The sequence below is a fragment of the Dermacentor albipictus genome, chromosome 2 (assembly GCF_038994185.2).
Source record: "Dermacentor albipictus isolate Rhodes 1998 colony chromosome 2, USDA_Dalb.pri_finalv2, whole genome shotgun sequence".
Lineage (NCBI taxonomy): Eukaryota > Metazoa > Arthropoda > Arachnida > Ixodida > Ixodidae > Dermacentor > Dermacentor albipictus.
In genome coordinates this window covers 123761893-123776797 of record NC_091822.1, presented here as the reverse complement: position 1 = coordinate 123776797, position 14905 = coordinate 123761893, and the positions used below count along the sequence as shown (strand labels likewise).

General features: G+C 49.1%; 1 long non-coding RNA gene across 1 annotated transcript in view; it reads left to right on the top strand.

Annotated features, from left to right (window-relative positions):
- LOC139056083 (uncharacterized) overlaps window positions 1-14905 on the top strand; it is a 108829-nt gene that overhangs the window by 55449 nt on the left and 38475 nt on the right. The window lies entirely within an intron of this gene.

Below are 14905 nucleotides of genomic sequence, written 5' to 3'. Positions count from 1 at the left end.
GTTCAGTGAAACGAAGTGTGGAAGTGAGTGTGTGTGAACCCTCCCCCTCAAAGGCTAATCAACTGCGACTACGACGACTTTGGACGCTCCCATTAGACGAAGGTTGAACGGCAGTTTTCCCCCACCTAGGGATCTGGGGAGGACAGAAGGTTTTTAAGCAGCCGTTTTCGGCTCTTTGGGGTTCTTTTTCAGTCATGCTAGACTGATGAAATGTATCGTTCTCCGCTCTTGATGTAGATATTGTAAATAAATCCCATATTCCTCGTTCTCGATGAGACCAAGTCCCTCCCTACAACAACGTCCTTAGCGTGGATGAGTCGGATGACAGCAAGGGCCAGCTACCATTTAATTCATGCCCGATCCTAACTCTTACAACCCGCGCCGAACGCTGCGTTGCTCGGCGCTCACCGCATGATTTGTGGGTGCTAAGCCCGATGCGGGTCGCCTCATAAGTGATCGCTGCGCCGTAGCGCATTGTCTTACACCCTTTGGCGTGTCAACGGGACCGCTGTCGCGTTCCACTCTTGAAGGCGAAGCTTAAGCGTCCTCCAATTTTTTCATGCCCTACCCCAACTCTTACAGTGCGCGGCGCGCTGGGGGAATTAGAGGAAGCAGTGAGGCTGACATTGTGTCCACAACACGGTTTTCGAGAACGTCTACATCAGGACATACCTCTTGCACGTGGCGATAAAATGCGACAGCCATAGAGTAAAATGCAGGTGCGTTTAACGCTTGTAGTCCGCTATATAAGTGTACGCCTGGTAGCACGTAACTGACTTTTGTGCCAAGGAAATAGCAGGCGAGTTCACGCGCGGGACACTGATCACGCTGTAACAGGCGGAGCAGAAATCGCAGAGCAAGTAGCCGGCAGCAGACAGACACGGATGGGAACGCGAAGCCACTGCGAGAGCGTGGTTGCCCAAACGCCGCGCGATAGACCAGTTCTGTACTTCCCGACCAGAAGAAGGCTCCAATAAGGGATTGCAATGCCCTAGTAAGCCGTAATGGTGGCTGTGCAATGTGTTTTTGATCTAGTGAAACCAAGGGACTTCGTGCTGACCTGGTCAACTTGTACGTAATTATGTCACGATTAACGAACGAGAGACTGTGTATGTCCCTACAAGGGACCTAGCATGCGTGATGGTGTCCTATTAATGAATGTATCAGGCTTCGCAAGCGTCGAATGACAACTGTGAAGATTTTGTAGTCAACGTTGAGAAGCGTGATTGGCCTCCACTCCTCTAGACGAACTTATGATGGATCGTGCTTAGGTATCAACAGAATACGGCCGTCGTTCTCAAAGCAGCGGCTGATAACAGATACGAAAGTGGCACCAATATCTTCCCAGACGGTCAGATAAAACTCAACGGGTAACCCGTCCGGCCCGGGGCCGAGCCACACTTCATGGAAGATAGTGCTGCCTTCACCTCATCAGCTGACGGTCAAGCACAAAGATGGTCAGCTACCTCGGGTGGAACCTGAGGCAGCCCACTAAGCATTGTACGAGATCCTCGACTACCAGGATCCATTTGCATACTCGCACGCGCCATGTTTCGAAAAGTTTCAGAACTTCAGAATAATCTTTCGCGAAAAGATGGTCGACACTGGATCCTAGACGCCGGGCGCCGACACCGGATTTTCTGCGACACGGGACCAGCGTTGATACGCAGAGTTTCATGGGCTGGCCCCGGCGTTTCGTGTTTTCGAGGATGTTGCGGCACTGAACGACTCAAAAATACTGTGTACCAAGCTTGTGGGATGACGAGGCCACGCTTGTCATATGTTGGAAGCGCAACCACCGGTAGTACGCGCTCCAACGCAACCGGGCACGCGGGTCGTTCCAATTGCTGATGACATTACCCTGCTTATCTCTCAGTGCATACATCTTGGATTGTACTATGCCAAGTTTTCTTCTCGCTGATTTCATGCTACTGATTTCAGTCTTGACAGTTAAGCGAATTCTATCTGATCTCTTGAGCTGGACACTTTCATGCTTTGTCGCTTATTTATTGGTGGCCTACTTCCCACTTCAATTTCTGCTTGTTAAATCAGCCTAGTTACTGTTTCTTTCATTACCTCTTTGTTATCATCTTCCTATACTATGGCCGCATACTTGTTGGCGAGCACTAGCCTGAATTCATCTGCTTTTACCCTGATTGCGTCTCAGTTGGCCGGTTTCTGCTTGACTAATTTTACTCTCTCCCTCTTCAAATTGAGAGAAATCCTATACCTCATTAACCCATGGTCACTGCACTTTACCCTGCCTAACACTTCGACATGCTGCACTATTCTGGCATCGACACATAGTATGAAATATATTTAATTTCTTGTTTCTCCCCTGGGGCTTTTCTAGGTTCCCTTCCGGTTACTGCGTTTCCTGAAGACAGCATTCATTATTCGAAGCCCATTTCTTTCCGCCAATTCTGCCAACATCTATCTTCTAGTGTTCCCAGAATTGATGCTGTAGTTGCCAATTGCTTGTTACCACAGCTTGCTTTTCACCCACTTTCACATTGAAGTCGCCCATAAATACATCATACTGAGTTTGCATCTTTATCATTGCTAATATATATATATATATATATATATATATATATATATATATATATATATATATATATATATATATATATATATATATGCGTGTGTGTGTGTGTGTGTGTGTGTGTGTGTGTGTGTGTGTGTGTGTGTGTGTGTGTGTGTGTGTGTGTAGGGGAGCAATCGGCGCTGGTGTCGCGGGCGGAAACTTTGAGGCTGCCTCTTCTATACACACGTCTCCGTGTGGCGCTCAGCATGGCATGTGGTTATCCTCTTGGGAGACTTTTCTAACTGCTGCACCATTCGCTACGCCTTCGTACCGTTCTAAGAAGTTAAAGATAGGGAACACAATCTAGCGGAATATGGCCCGAAGCCTACGAATGCGTTTAGAACACGAATAAAAGTTCGCTTGAAATACCCTTTCGGATTCCGACAGAAACTTCATTCACTGAACTGGAAATCCAGTGAAAGTCCTTTGCGAAATTCGGTTAGCACTTGACAAAAAAAAAAAAACTGGCTGTGGCTTGGCTAAGGTTAAGCCCAGGATGCGAAGCATACTAGCCTTTATTTTAACGCGACAGCGTTAAGGAGCTCGTGTCTCAGAAAAGCCGGTGTCGTCGGCGTCGGCTCAGGCGTGCGGCGCTTGCTCAGGCGCACATTTCGTTGTCGCGCCGAACGCTGCGTTGCTCGACGCTCACCGCGTCCGATGCGGGGCGCGTAGTCGCTGCGCCGTAGCAAAGCCACCTAGAAACAGTCTCTGTAGCACGCCGCAACCTTCGCTTCTCATTCCAACGAGCAGCTCTGTCTCCAGGAGGCATCTCACTTCGTGAGTGTCTAGCAGAGGCAAGCGCAGCTGCTTATATACCGCTGCGACGCCGCGAGCGACGGCGCGAGTTGGAGCCCCGTTTCTCCTCTGTCGTGACGTCACGGTGTCACGTGGTCAGCCTTGAAGGCGACGCCGCGAGCGACGGCGCGAGTTGGAGCCCCGTTTCTCCTCTGTCGTGACATCATGGTGTCATGTGGTATTGAAGGCGACACCGCCGCGCCTGAGGAGCTGGGTTGAGCTCTAGTAATATGCTTCGCATAAAAGGAAACAAATTGCTGGCTCACGCGTAATCGAGAGTAGATGTAAGCACGAAATGGCCACCGGCAAAGCAGATTTGTTGGAGATGATACTAGCCACAATCTTAAAATGGTTGTAGTTCATGCTCGCAACGGCACACCGCACCGCACCACTCCGCACCACGCTATACTGTGCACTGGCCCATATGGACGCTGCCTAGCTATAGGAGAAGAAAACCGGCTGAAGGCCGCACGACAGGCAACGAAAGACGCCAGGGAGACGGTTTGCACTGCTGAGCTAGAAGAATGAATTGAGTTCGGCGGTTTTACGCGCCATAACCACGATTTGAATATGAGGCACACTGTAGTGGCGGACTCGGGATTAATTATTACCACATACACGCCCCTAATACACGAGACAAGGGCGTTTTTGCATTTCACCTACATCGAAATGCGGCCACCGCGGCCGGGATTTCATTTCACGACTCCGTGCTTAGTAGCGCAACTATTACGGCTACAACCGCTAAGCGACCCCGGCGGTTAGAAGCGCCTGGAGGAGGCGCCACGCAGCGTGGTCCCATCTCTCGAGGCGACGCAAAGCCAACGCCGTGGAACTCGCGGGCCGCTGGCATTGAAAAGAGCACAGGCAACTCTGACTCAGCGCCAAAAGATGACAAAGAAGTGCATAGTGCCCTGTACCTGCCTTTTGAACGTTGCTGTTGGAAATTAGAAACAGAACGAGTGTACTGGAAGTTTACAGCTTGAGCGATGTCGTGAAGAAACATTAAGGTGAACTCGGACGCAATATTTTTTGTATCTTGTTTGGGTATTAACTAACGCATGTAATGCGGTCCTGTACAAAGGGTTGGGGGCCAAAGACAAACCTTCTTGCGATTTGTTGCCTGTATGCTTCCATTAATAATCGCTCCATAGGGTTGGGGGTCAAAGACAAACCATCTTGCGATTTGTTGCCTGTATGCTTCGTATGATAATCGCTGCAGCCCCTACTCAGTTGTCTCGTACTAACCTGTCTAACTTGTCTCGTACCAACGCCCCTGCGTGTTCCACGTCGGGGACGTCCACCTCTCACGCTATGGCGCCTACAGCGTCATGGACTCCCTCGAAGGCCCACGTCTTCGATGTTGTTGTCCCTACGGGGAATGGTCCCGAGACCGTCGTCGACGCGATGGCCTCAATAGTTGGCCTCTCTGAAGTCTACTGCGTTCAGAACATGGGAGGCCTCAACTTCCAAGTCACCGTCAAGAGCGTGGCTTCCATGACTCTAATCGTCGATGCTGGCTGCCTCGTCATCGGTGGCGAGCGTTGTCCTGTCGTTCCCGTCGGCCCGCAGGTAACCAACGTAACCTGCCTCTTTTTGCCGTCCTTCGTTCCGAACGAACTCCTCGTCCAGGCACTATCACCATACGGCAAGGTTCTGTCTGTCAACGCTGGTCTTATGAGCGGACGACGTGGCGTGCTCACGGGCACACGCTTCGTGCGTATGGAAATGAGTACCACAAGCTCGGTTCCAAAATTATCTGCGAGTCTCTGGTCATCGTGTGACGTTTGACTACCGCGGCTTGCAACGCGTGTGTCGTCGGTGCGGCTCCAGCGACCACTACCGTGCACAGTGCACCGCAGCGTTCTGTGGCCGTTGTGGTGTCCATGGCCATGAAAGCGACGGATGTGACCGTCCTTGTCGGCGTTGCGGGGATGGTCACCCTACGGTCGCGTGCCCTGTGCGGCTTTCATACTCAGACGCTGCTACTGGAGCCTTTCCCCCCTTACCGCCGGCGTCAACTGCGGTTGCGACTGCGCGTGACGCCGTAACCAAAGAAATTGCACTGACACCGCATGAAACAGCGTCAAGAAATGAAAAAGAAGAGGCATGCAGCTCGGGAAGTCACAACGCGCCATCTTCGCCGGCCTCTTCTACTGAAGAAGACCGTGACGTGGCGGATCGTAACACGCCATGTTCGCTGGCCTCCCAAGCAGCGAAGGACACGTGTGCTGTGGCCGAAAGCGCCTCCACTTTGGCTGCTACCATCACTCCTCCTGATCGCAGCAAAGTTTTAAACGCAGATAAAACACCTGACCCTGCGATCACTACAGTCGATATACCCACGAAATCTGCTGTGGCTTCATCCGCCTCAACTGCATCTCCTACAACGGCGCAGCCATTACATCTGAATGAGCCCCCAGCTGCCGAAGTTGTCGGCGACGATGAAATCAATTACGCCGCCCCACCGCTACCGACATCAACCTCATCAGAAAACAGCTTTAGCCTTGGAGTTGATAGCAGCGTTGGACTCTCGCCGAGCCTAGATGAACTCGACATAGAAATGGCGGCCCCACGAGACGTAAAGCGCGCTCATGCGTCAGCCTCTGGCTCGGACGGCGGCCCGGATCGCCGTGCCGAGTTACAGTGGCCCAAAAAACCTCGGCCTTCTTCGAGAGGATCGAAGAAGTGATGCGTTCACTGCTTAACCTCTGGACTTGTTCTTGGGGCGCCGACTTGAACAACACGACCAGGTCAGTTTGGTAATACATTTAATTGAATATGGCTGACACCCTGAAAATTATTTCATTAAATGCACAAGGGTTCCGAAGTCCTGTAAAACAAGCCGAAATTATCAGCGTGGCCCACGCAAAAAATTGTGACATATTGTGTTTACAAGAAACAAATTTTTTCACCATTGGACATGTCCTTACTTTCAAACGCACTTTTAACCTAGACCGTTTCTTCTCCTTCGTGACATCACGATCTAGCGGAGTTGGTATTATTATTTTCAACAGAGCTCTCTTGCGAGATAATCATGTCTTTTATGATGGGACTGGGCGAATATTGGCATTTGATTGTGTACTATCTTCATTTAGGTTACGGATTTTGTGCATATATGGACCCGCGCAGGCCATTAAGTCCAACGATCTTTTTCGTGACCTGGACGTGTATTTCCTTGACGGTCATCACGTGGTGCTTGTTGGGGATTTTAACTGCGTCTTAGACACGCGAACAGATGTGCAAGGCCCGGGCTGGGGTCGCCCTGATTGGAACGCACGGGAGTTGCGTCGCCTCGTCCAGCATTTTTCGTTGCTGGATACATATCGACTTTTTCATGGTTCTTTATTTGCCTGGACCTGGCGACGCGGTGCTTCGTCAAGCAGGTTAGACCGTGTCTATGTGCCGAGCAGTTTAGCTCAGTACGTCACCCGGTCTGATGTAGTCCCCTGTTTATATTTCCGATCACGAACCAGTTATACTTGAAATTCGCTTCCCTGCTTCCTCATCAGTAAAACCTTGGCGTCTATACATCCGCGTTCTACCTGACGCGCGCTCGCGCTCTTGTTTGTCAAGAGTCTTGGGCGCCTCTGTTTCTAGATCTGACCGAGAGTCATGGGATGCGCTCAAGGTGCAGTGGCGTCTGCACTGTTCAGTTGAAGGACGTGCACTCAGACGACGTATGTCAGAAGAACTGGCGGATACTGCCACGTAGCTCCGCATCACCCTTCGGGTCAATCAACTGACTCCGTTGATGCGGTCATGGCAGCGTGAGCTACGGAGGCGTTTCCAACGCCTCATCGCGGCGTCGTCTTTGTCAGCTGCTGCTTGGCGATGCAGACGTAAAAAGTGTGCACACCCCGAAGTTCTGCGCTTTTCAAGAAACTCGCTTTTTAGACAGCCGAATGCATTCGGTTCTGCGGCCCCAAGAGCACTTCCTGTTACACCACCTCCCACGCGTGATTATTCGCTCTTTGTAACGCATTTGGAAAACATGGCGCGTATAACCATGCGAATAGATTCTGGCTCTCGAGGATTTCATACATTGCTTAGTGGGATGCCTCAGGTTCCACTTGAGGTAGCTGACCGTCTTTGTGCACGACCATCAGCCGAGGAAGTGAAGGCAGCATTAACTTCCATGAAGCGTGGCTCGGCCCCAGGGCCGGACGGGTTACCCGTTGAGTTTTATCTAACGTTCTGGGAAGATATTGGTGCCACTTTCGTATCTGTTATCAGTCAATGCTTTGAGAACTTTGATTTCCCGCTTAGTTTTCGGGACGGTCGTATTGTGCTAATACCTAAGCACGATCCGTTATCAGTTCGTCCAGAGGAATGGAGGCCAATCACGCTTCTCGACGTTGACTACAAAACCTTCACAGCTGTTCTCACCCGGCGCTTGGGAAGCCTGATGCCTTCCCTAATAGGACGCCATCAGGCATGCTCAATCCCTGGCAGAGAGATACACAGTCTTTCGTTCGTCACGCGTGACATAATGACATACACGCTGACCAGGTCGGCACGTGGTCTCTTAGTATCACTAGATCAAGAAAAGGCATTCGATCGCCTTGAACATAACTACATTTTTAATGTACTGACCTCGTTCGGCTTTTCGTCAAATTTTGTTGAACGTATTAGGAATACCTATTCAAATATCCGAAGTACATTGTTCCTTGATGGTCGAGAAAGCGCACCGTTTCCCGTTACTCGTGGCGTTCGTCAAGGGTGCCCTCTATCCCCAGTACTCTTCGTGCTCAGCCTTGAACCATTTCTGCACTCAATAGTGAGAGACCCTTACGTATGCGGTCTCCCACTGCCTGGTAGCGGTGTTGTGAAGGTGACAGCCTTCGCCGATGACATCACTTTATATCTCAGGAATGAAGATAGCTTAACCCGTAGCCTTCGAATTTTCACTGAGTACGGAAATATTTCAGATGCCGCGCTAAATTTTTCAAAATGTCGTTATTTGTTCATTGGTTCACCACATACACGCCTAAGTCCCCTTTTCCGTCTTCAAAAGAGCAATTCTTTTCGCATTTTAGGCCTTGACTACACCTCTAATGGCATATCAGACTCTGTGTGGCTCTCAATTCTTGAAGATGTAAGGCGAAATATTGAAGATGTTCAAGGGTATGATTTACCCCTATCAGAAAGAAGGTACTTAGCGCAGTCTGTCTTTTGCGGCCGAGTGTGGTACGTTTATCACGTCGTACAGCCACCATTACGGGTTACTAGGTCCTTGGAGTCCCTTCTTGGTGCCTTCTTCTGGTCGGGCCGTACAGAACTGGTCTGTAGCGCGGCGCTTGGGCAACCACGCTCTCGCGGTGGGTTCGCCTTCCCATCCGTGTCTGTCCGCTGCCGGCTGCTTGCTCTGCGTTTTCTGCTCCCTCTGTTACAGCATGATCAGTGTCCAGCGCGTCAACTCGCTTGCTATTTCCTTGGCACAAAAATTCGCTACATGTTACCGGGCGTACACTTAATTCGCGGACCACAAGTGTTAAACGCACCTACATTTTACTGTACGGCCGTGGCATTTTATCGCCACATACAGCAGGTATGTGCTGGTGTAGACGTTCTCCAAAACCGTGTAGCAGATACTATGTCAGCCTTACTGCTTCCTCTAGTTCCCCCCGCGCGCCTCGCACGTTCCAATAATGTGTCGTGGGATGCGATAACGGCGTCATTTCTGCCTGGCCACCTACGCGACTTCATGTGGCGTCTAGGGTGGCAAGTGCTTCCAACTCGGGACAGGCTTGAGTGGTGGGGCGTTGCCCCATCTTCGCGGTGTCCCAATTGCCCCCTTCAAGAATCCAATAAACATGTACTGCTGCAATGCGTCGTTGCCAGGATATTTTGGAGGGCCGGTCATACTGGATTTCGTGGCTTTGGAGTTAACCGCTTTATTACATCTGGTCGCTGCTCACGTGGCCACTTCGCGCGACATTTAATTGCTCCGGGGGCCTTCTGTCTATGGCGTAACCGGTACGAGGCAGTTGCCGCGGGACGTCGTCACCACGCTCTGTTTCCACTTCTGGAGAGGCTGTACTCTGAGCTACTGTCGTTTCTGTCGGAGGAGTTGTTCTTCCTTGGAGAAGAGTTCCTTCGACAGTGGTCATGTCGTTTCCTGTCGGTGGCTGATTGACGCGTATGGCTGAATTTTCGTCCAGCCTGATTCTTGTAGCCAGACCATCAGAAGTATTCAATTAATGCACATAGAATGCAGGTGCCCGTGATTTCTGTGTGTGTGTCCTCTGGTATAAATGATCATTTTTGTATATACACATCTCGTGCACATCACTTCAAAATTGTGTAAAGTGTTCTATCACATCATCATTGTACATAACCATTGTGTACACTGTATATATTGAAAATCATTTTGTACATGTGGCATTTAGTTTATGTGTAAGTGTGCCTTTCCGTGGGTATATGTGTTTATATGTTGGTGCGTGAGGACTCGGACATACGTTGAAAACGTGCTGTGTTTCGTTTCTTACATGTTATCGTCCCGGTGGAATTGTGCCGTGATTATGACTCAGTGTTCGTATCGTCTCTTGTCGAAATAAACTTTTTCTAAACACACGGTTATCGGCTCTGGCTTTTGGTTGAAGGTCACCCAATGGTTTCCGACAATAGGAGCTAAAAGCATTTCATGCATAAAAAACTTCGCCTGCGTCAGCGACCGCGAGCTCCGAACGCAGAGCAATGACGCCCAGCTGCAAACGAGAACCGGATGCGCTTTTACACTGATCTCTCGAACAATCTTGTACGCCGGAAATCTATACTGAGCCGCTGCGGTCATCAGACATTGCAAAGTGCAACAAAGACTTTGAATGTCATTGAATGGCATTCAATGCCTCGAACAAAGAAGGAAAACTTTACGTTTGATGTTTGTTTTCTTGGTTTGGAATCGCGACCTAGCAATTAACCCATCAACCTATCTATCATCTTCAACCTCAAGGCATACTGGCCACCATCATCCTAATTCGCTGACACCGTATTTTGCACGAACATATTCATTCAAGTTTTAATTTTTCCTTCTACTGTAACCGATTGGAATGATTCTTTTTTTGCCTTTCGCAACACTTTGATATTTTAAAACGTTGTTTAGATTTGCTTTGCTATTTTTTTACCCGCCCTGCTTAGACTAGAACAAGGTTTGTAGTATTGAATCAATGAACAAATAAATACTATGTCCCTTGTAATCGTTCTTATTGCGATAGCAATCAAATGGACACCCGCAGCGAATTTTCCCCGTCGTTGCCGTGACGCTCCCCGCATATTTATGCATATGTATGTTATAAGCCATGCCATGCTATATGGTAGCTGTACATGCGGGTTACATTGCCACACTGTTCTATCGCTAAAGTTGCTCACACCAGGTTCTACATCCTTACCAAAATTATTCCTCGGAGTTCTGCGAATGGCAGCCCAAAAAAAGAGTTCATGAAACATAATAGTGACAGCGCATGCCTTTTATTTTAAATATTATTAGGCTATTAAATATTAAAAGTGCGAAGCAATATCAAGGCTCAAACCCGAAAGTAATGTAATTTTACTGGAGCGGCAGGCTGCACTATGTCCGGCATCGGCCTACGAGAGAGGTTAGAAATATACCCGATACTGAAAAGTGGTGGTAAAGCCGCTATAGGAAAGACCATGACTTTAATTCACAGAAATGAAGTTGCCCGACAATTGGGTTCAAACAGAGGACCCCTAACACAACAGCTCAATACTCTATACATTAGGCCACGGGCGCATGCCTCAATAAAGGGAATATAACGTCCCAAATTAGAAGAAGCTTTCGCTTGAGCCCAACTAGCAGATAGTTACCTATCTGCAAGATCATTCTATGTGTTAACTGGCGATGGCCCAACTACGCGACGCTACACCAGCAGGGGCGTTCCTCAAGGCGGTGCTCTCAGCCCGACGCTATTCAACTTCGCTCTTGTTGGACTTGCTGAATACTTGCCAACTACCATCAAAATTTCAATATACGCTGACGACATCTGTGTCTGGACTTCGGCAGTCACACATCCTCAAATACGTGCGCGGCTTCAAAGAGCGGCCACTTTGACAGCGAACTATAGTTGTGTAAGCAGGGTCTCAGCGTATCACCAGAAAAATGCGCACTAGTGGCATTTACTCGCAAACCGATGACGCCTCATGTCATCTCAATCAATGGGCGTACCATTTCCTATGTCCGAACCCACAGATTTCTTGGCGTAATTATTGACCAAGACCTCTGTTTGAGCCCGCACGTGGCCTACATGAAACGGCGCCTGAGAGCAACTTCCCACTTGTTGAAATACTTAACAGCAAAGACGTGGGTGATGTCAGTAGACGCAATGCTTAAACTCTACAGAACTCTCTTTCTCGGTTTTTAAGATATATTCTACCTGTTCTGAACAACACCTGCAAGACAAATATTCGTGTTCTACAGACAGCACAAGCTCAAGCACTCAGAGTCGCCTTGGTTTGCCCAGATGCACGTCAACAGAGGCAACTCTTGCGATTGCTCAGGACCATCCAGTGCGAACTCACATTAAGGTGGAAGCCCTGAGAACGCACATCAGACATTTTGCACGTGCCCCCTATCACTACCTTGCAACACTGCCTTCAGACAGGCACCAATCATCATTCTCTAAAATTATCGTCAAGTACAACGACAAACTTTCCTCGGGCTTCACCGCTGCATCTAAACCATCGATACCCCCTTGGTGTTTCATCAGCCCCACAGTCCGTCTAAGTGTACCAGGAATCGGGAAAAAGTCTGAACTGTCGTCGCCTGTGCTGAAACAACGGTCTCTGATTCTTCTGCACGAGAAGTACGCGGACAGTGCACATATTTATACAGATGGTTCCACAAACATCCAGTGTTCGTCCGGTGTTGTGGTCGTCCCAGCAAGAGGTATTACCATCAGCTTTAGGACTGACCACCCAACGACATCTACATCTGCGGAACTAGCTGCTCTTCGCGCTGCACTTTGTTTCGTCAATCGGGAACCACCTCGACAATGGTCAATTTTCAGTGACTCAAAGGCAGCCCTACAATCTGTGCTATCAGCTCTGCGTCGCGGGCCATTCGAACAGCTCGTGCTCGATATTAGATGCCTACTTCATAAATCACAAGAGAAAGGACATCACGTGACGTTTCAGTGGCTGCCAAGTCACTGCGGCATCATAGGAAACGAAAATGACGAAAATGCCGCTCGGGCAGCTCTTGAAGGCGTACAAGAAGAGGCCATACCACTTTCACGGTCTGACGCAGCTATCAGACTTCGAGTGCTTGCACAGGAGATCACGCTCTCTCTATGGTGCACACCAAATAGCCAGGCCAACCGGAGCAGCCGTCAATACCACCTTCCCTCTTTGATGCATCTCTATATGCCAACTGGACTCCGCCGAAGAGAGGCAACTCTGCTTTATCGCTAATGGCTAGGGGTGGCTTTCACGAAATCTTACTCATTTCGCATTGGAATGGCCGACAACGCTCTCTGCAATGCCTGTCTTTGCGAGGGGACGCTGTAACACATTCTGTGCGACTGTCCTGAATATAATGTTCAGCGACAGTTCCTGGCGTCCGTTCTAGCGCACCTTGACACTAGACCATTGTCCCTCGACACGATTTTCACATGCCGCCGACAGAAGACATCGCAGCTGAAGGCGACGAAGGGACTACGGTTCTTGAAAGAGACGGGATTGGACAAGCGGCTGTGACAGTGATATCACGTACCACGCCAGAGTGATGGACTCTAACGGACGATGTGTGTGTGCTATGCTATGTGCTCTCTCTCTCTCTACCTTCCCCAACTTTCATCTCCCCCATCCCGCTCCCATGTGTAGGTTAGCAAACCGGTTAAGCGAAACTGGTTAACCTCCCTGCCTTTCCTTAATTCTCCACTTTTTCCTTCCTTCCTTGGGCCCAACTCCGATATGCCGCCTATTCAAACACATGTAAAATGTAGAAACGCTTTTCTGAGATGACCGCTGGTCCAATTTTAAGATTTCTAGCACTTGAAAGAGGAATTTAAATTCTAGTGACTGTTGGAGGCAGAATTTTTATTTAAAGCCTGAATTTTTAAATGGTATATTCAAAAATCGGTAAGCTTGGAAAAAATAACAGAAGCAAGAAGTTTACAAATTCGTAGCTCGGCACTTAGAACAGATGTCGGCTCTGTGAACTGCATCCATTAGAGCATCAAAAGCGGGCAGATTTGTTATGTCAGTTTTTATCTTAAGTGAATCTGTTACATTGGGGAATTTGTTACATTGTTTACAAGGATTTCGCAAATATTCCACTCATAAATTAGTGGCATATTTGAGGGCCACGTATAATATCAATTTTGTCCGCTTTAGATGTTCTGTTAAGTGCAATTTACAGAATTGTGATATCATTCTGCATTGCGAAGTTACAAGGTTCCAAATTTGATAGTCTCGTTTTCTGGAAATTTGCGATATTTGTCAATTATTAACAAAAAAATTCTCGACCTAAATAAACAATTCGCAGCCAACAGTCACTAGATTTTAAGTTTTTCTTCTAAATGCAACAAACGTGGCGAAATTCTGGGCAGTGGTTGCCGAGAAAAAGGATTTCTCCTTTCCCATGTGTTTATATAGGAGACACCGAGCTAAAGTATTTCCCACGGGCATGATAGCGCGATGAGACGCTTGACGCATTTTATAAACTCACAGCACGATTTTTCACCGTCACGAATTATTACTCGTAAAAATACCGATTCCTTTACTTTTACTATATTTTCTGTAGAACATTACTCACATTAGCTGTACGATTTCCCTTTGCGTCGAAATTTTAACGCTAGGCGCGTTGATGTTCCAGTCGCCGAGACTGCTGCACAGAAGCTGTATCCTAACACCTCAGGTTAGACGACTTTGCTTTCCCGAACGAATTGTACAACAGACTGCGCAGACTGTGCAGACCGTGCAGACCCTGTCGGCTTGCGACGTCGCTTTCCCCGCACGTAGTAAGCCAGCGTACGGTATCCAGTACAGTGCCTGTCGGTGCGTGGTCTCCGCAGCAAAGCGCCGCGTCCCTCACTTGGCGCAGACGTGGCCCCGCGTGTTGTCAGAACGCCGGTAGCGAAGCTCCCGCGAAACCGACACGAAGGCTGTGGTCGACCCTGCCGACGCGATGGCTGCTATCCGTGGCGCCCGGGACTAAGGGCTCCACGTTCGAGGCACAACGGAGTTCCTTGATCTTGCAATGAAGTTTATTCAACCAACGCTCATCGGAATGAAGCAAGGCGGGCCAGCACTCGCGCAGAGGACCACTCCGTTAGTTCACATGCAGAAACAATATACTGCCGCGTCTGCGGTGCACGCGTCCACTCAACGCCATGGGGCGCCCGGACGTGGCGCTGCTGGAAGCGGAGGCTTCCTATACGCCAATGGAGAACCAGCTCTCGACAGATGGCGCTCCAAAAATAACGGGATAGCGCCGTCTGTAGTGACGGAAATGCATTTTTCAGTAACACACACTGTGCGAGCAATGCTGTCATATCCGCTGCCCGC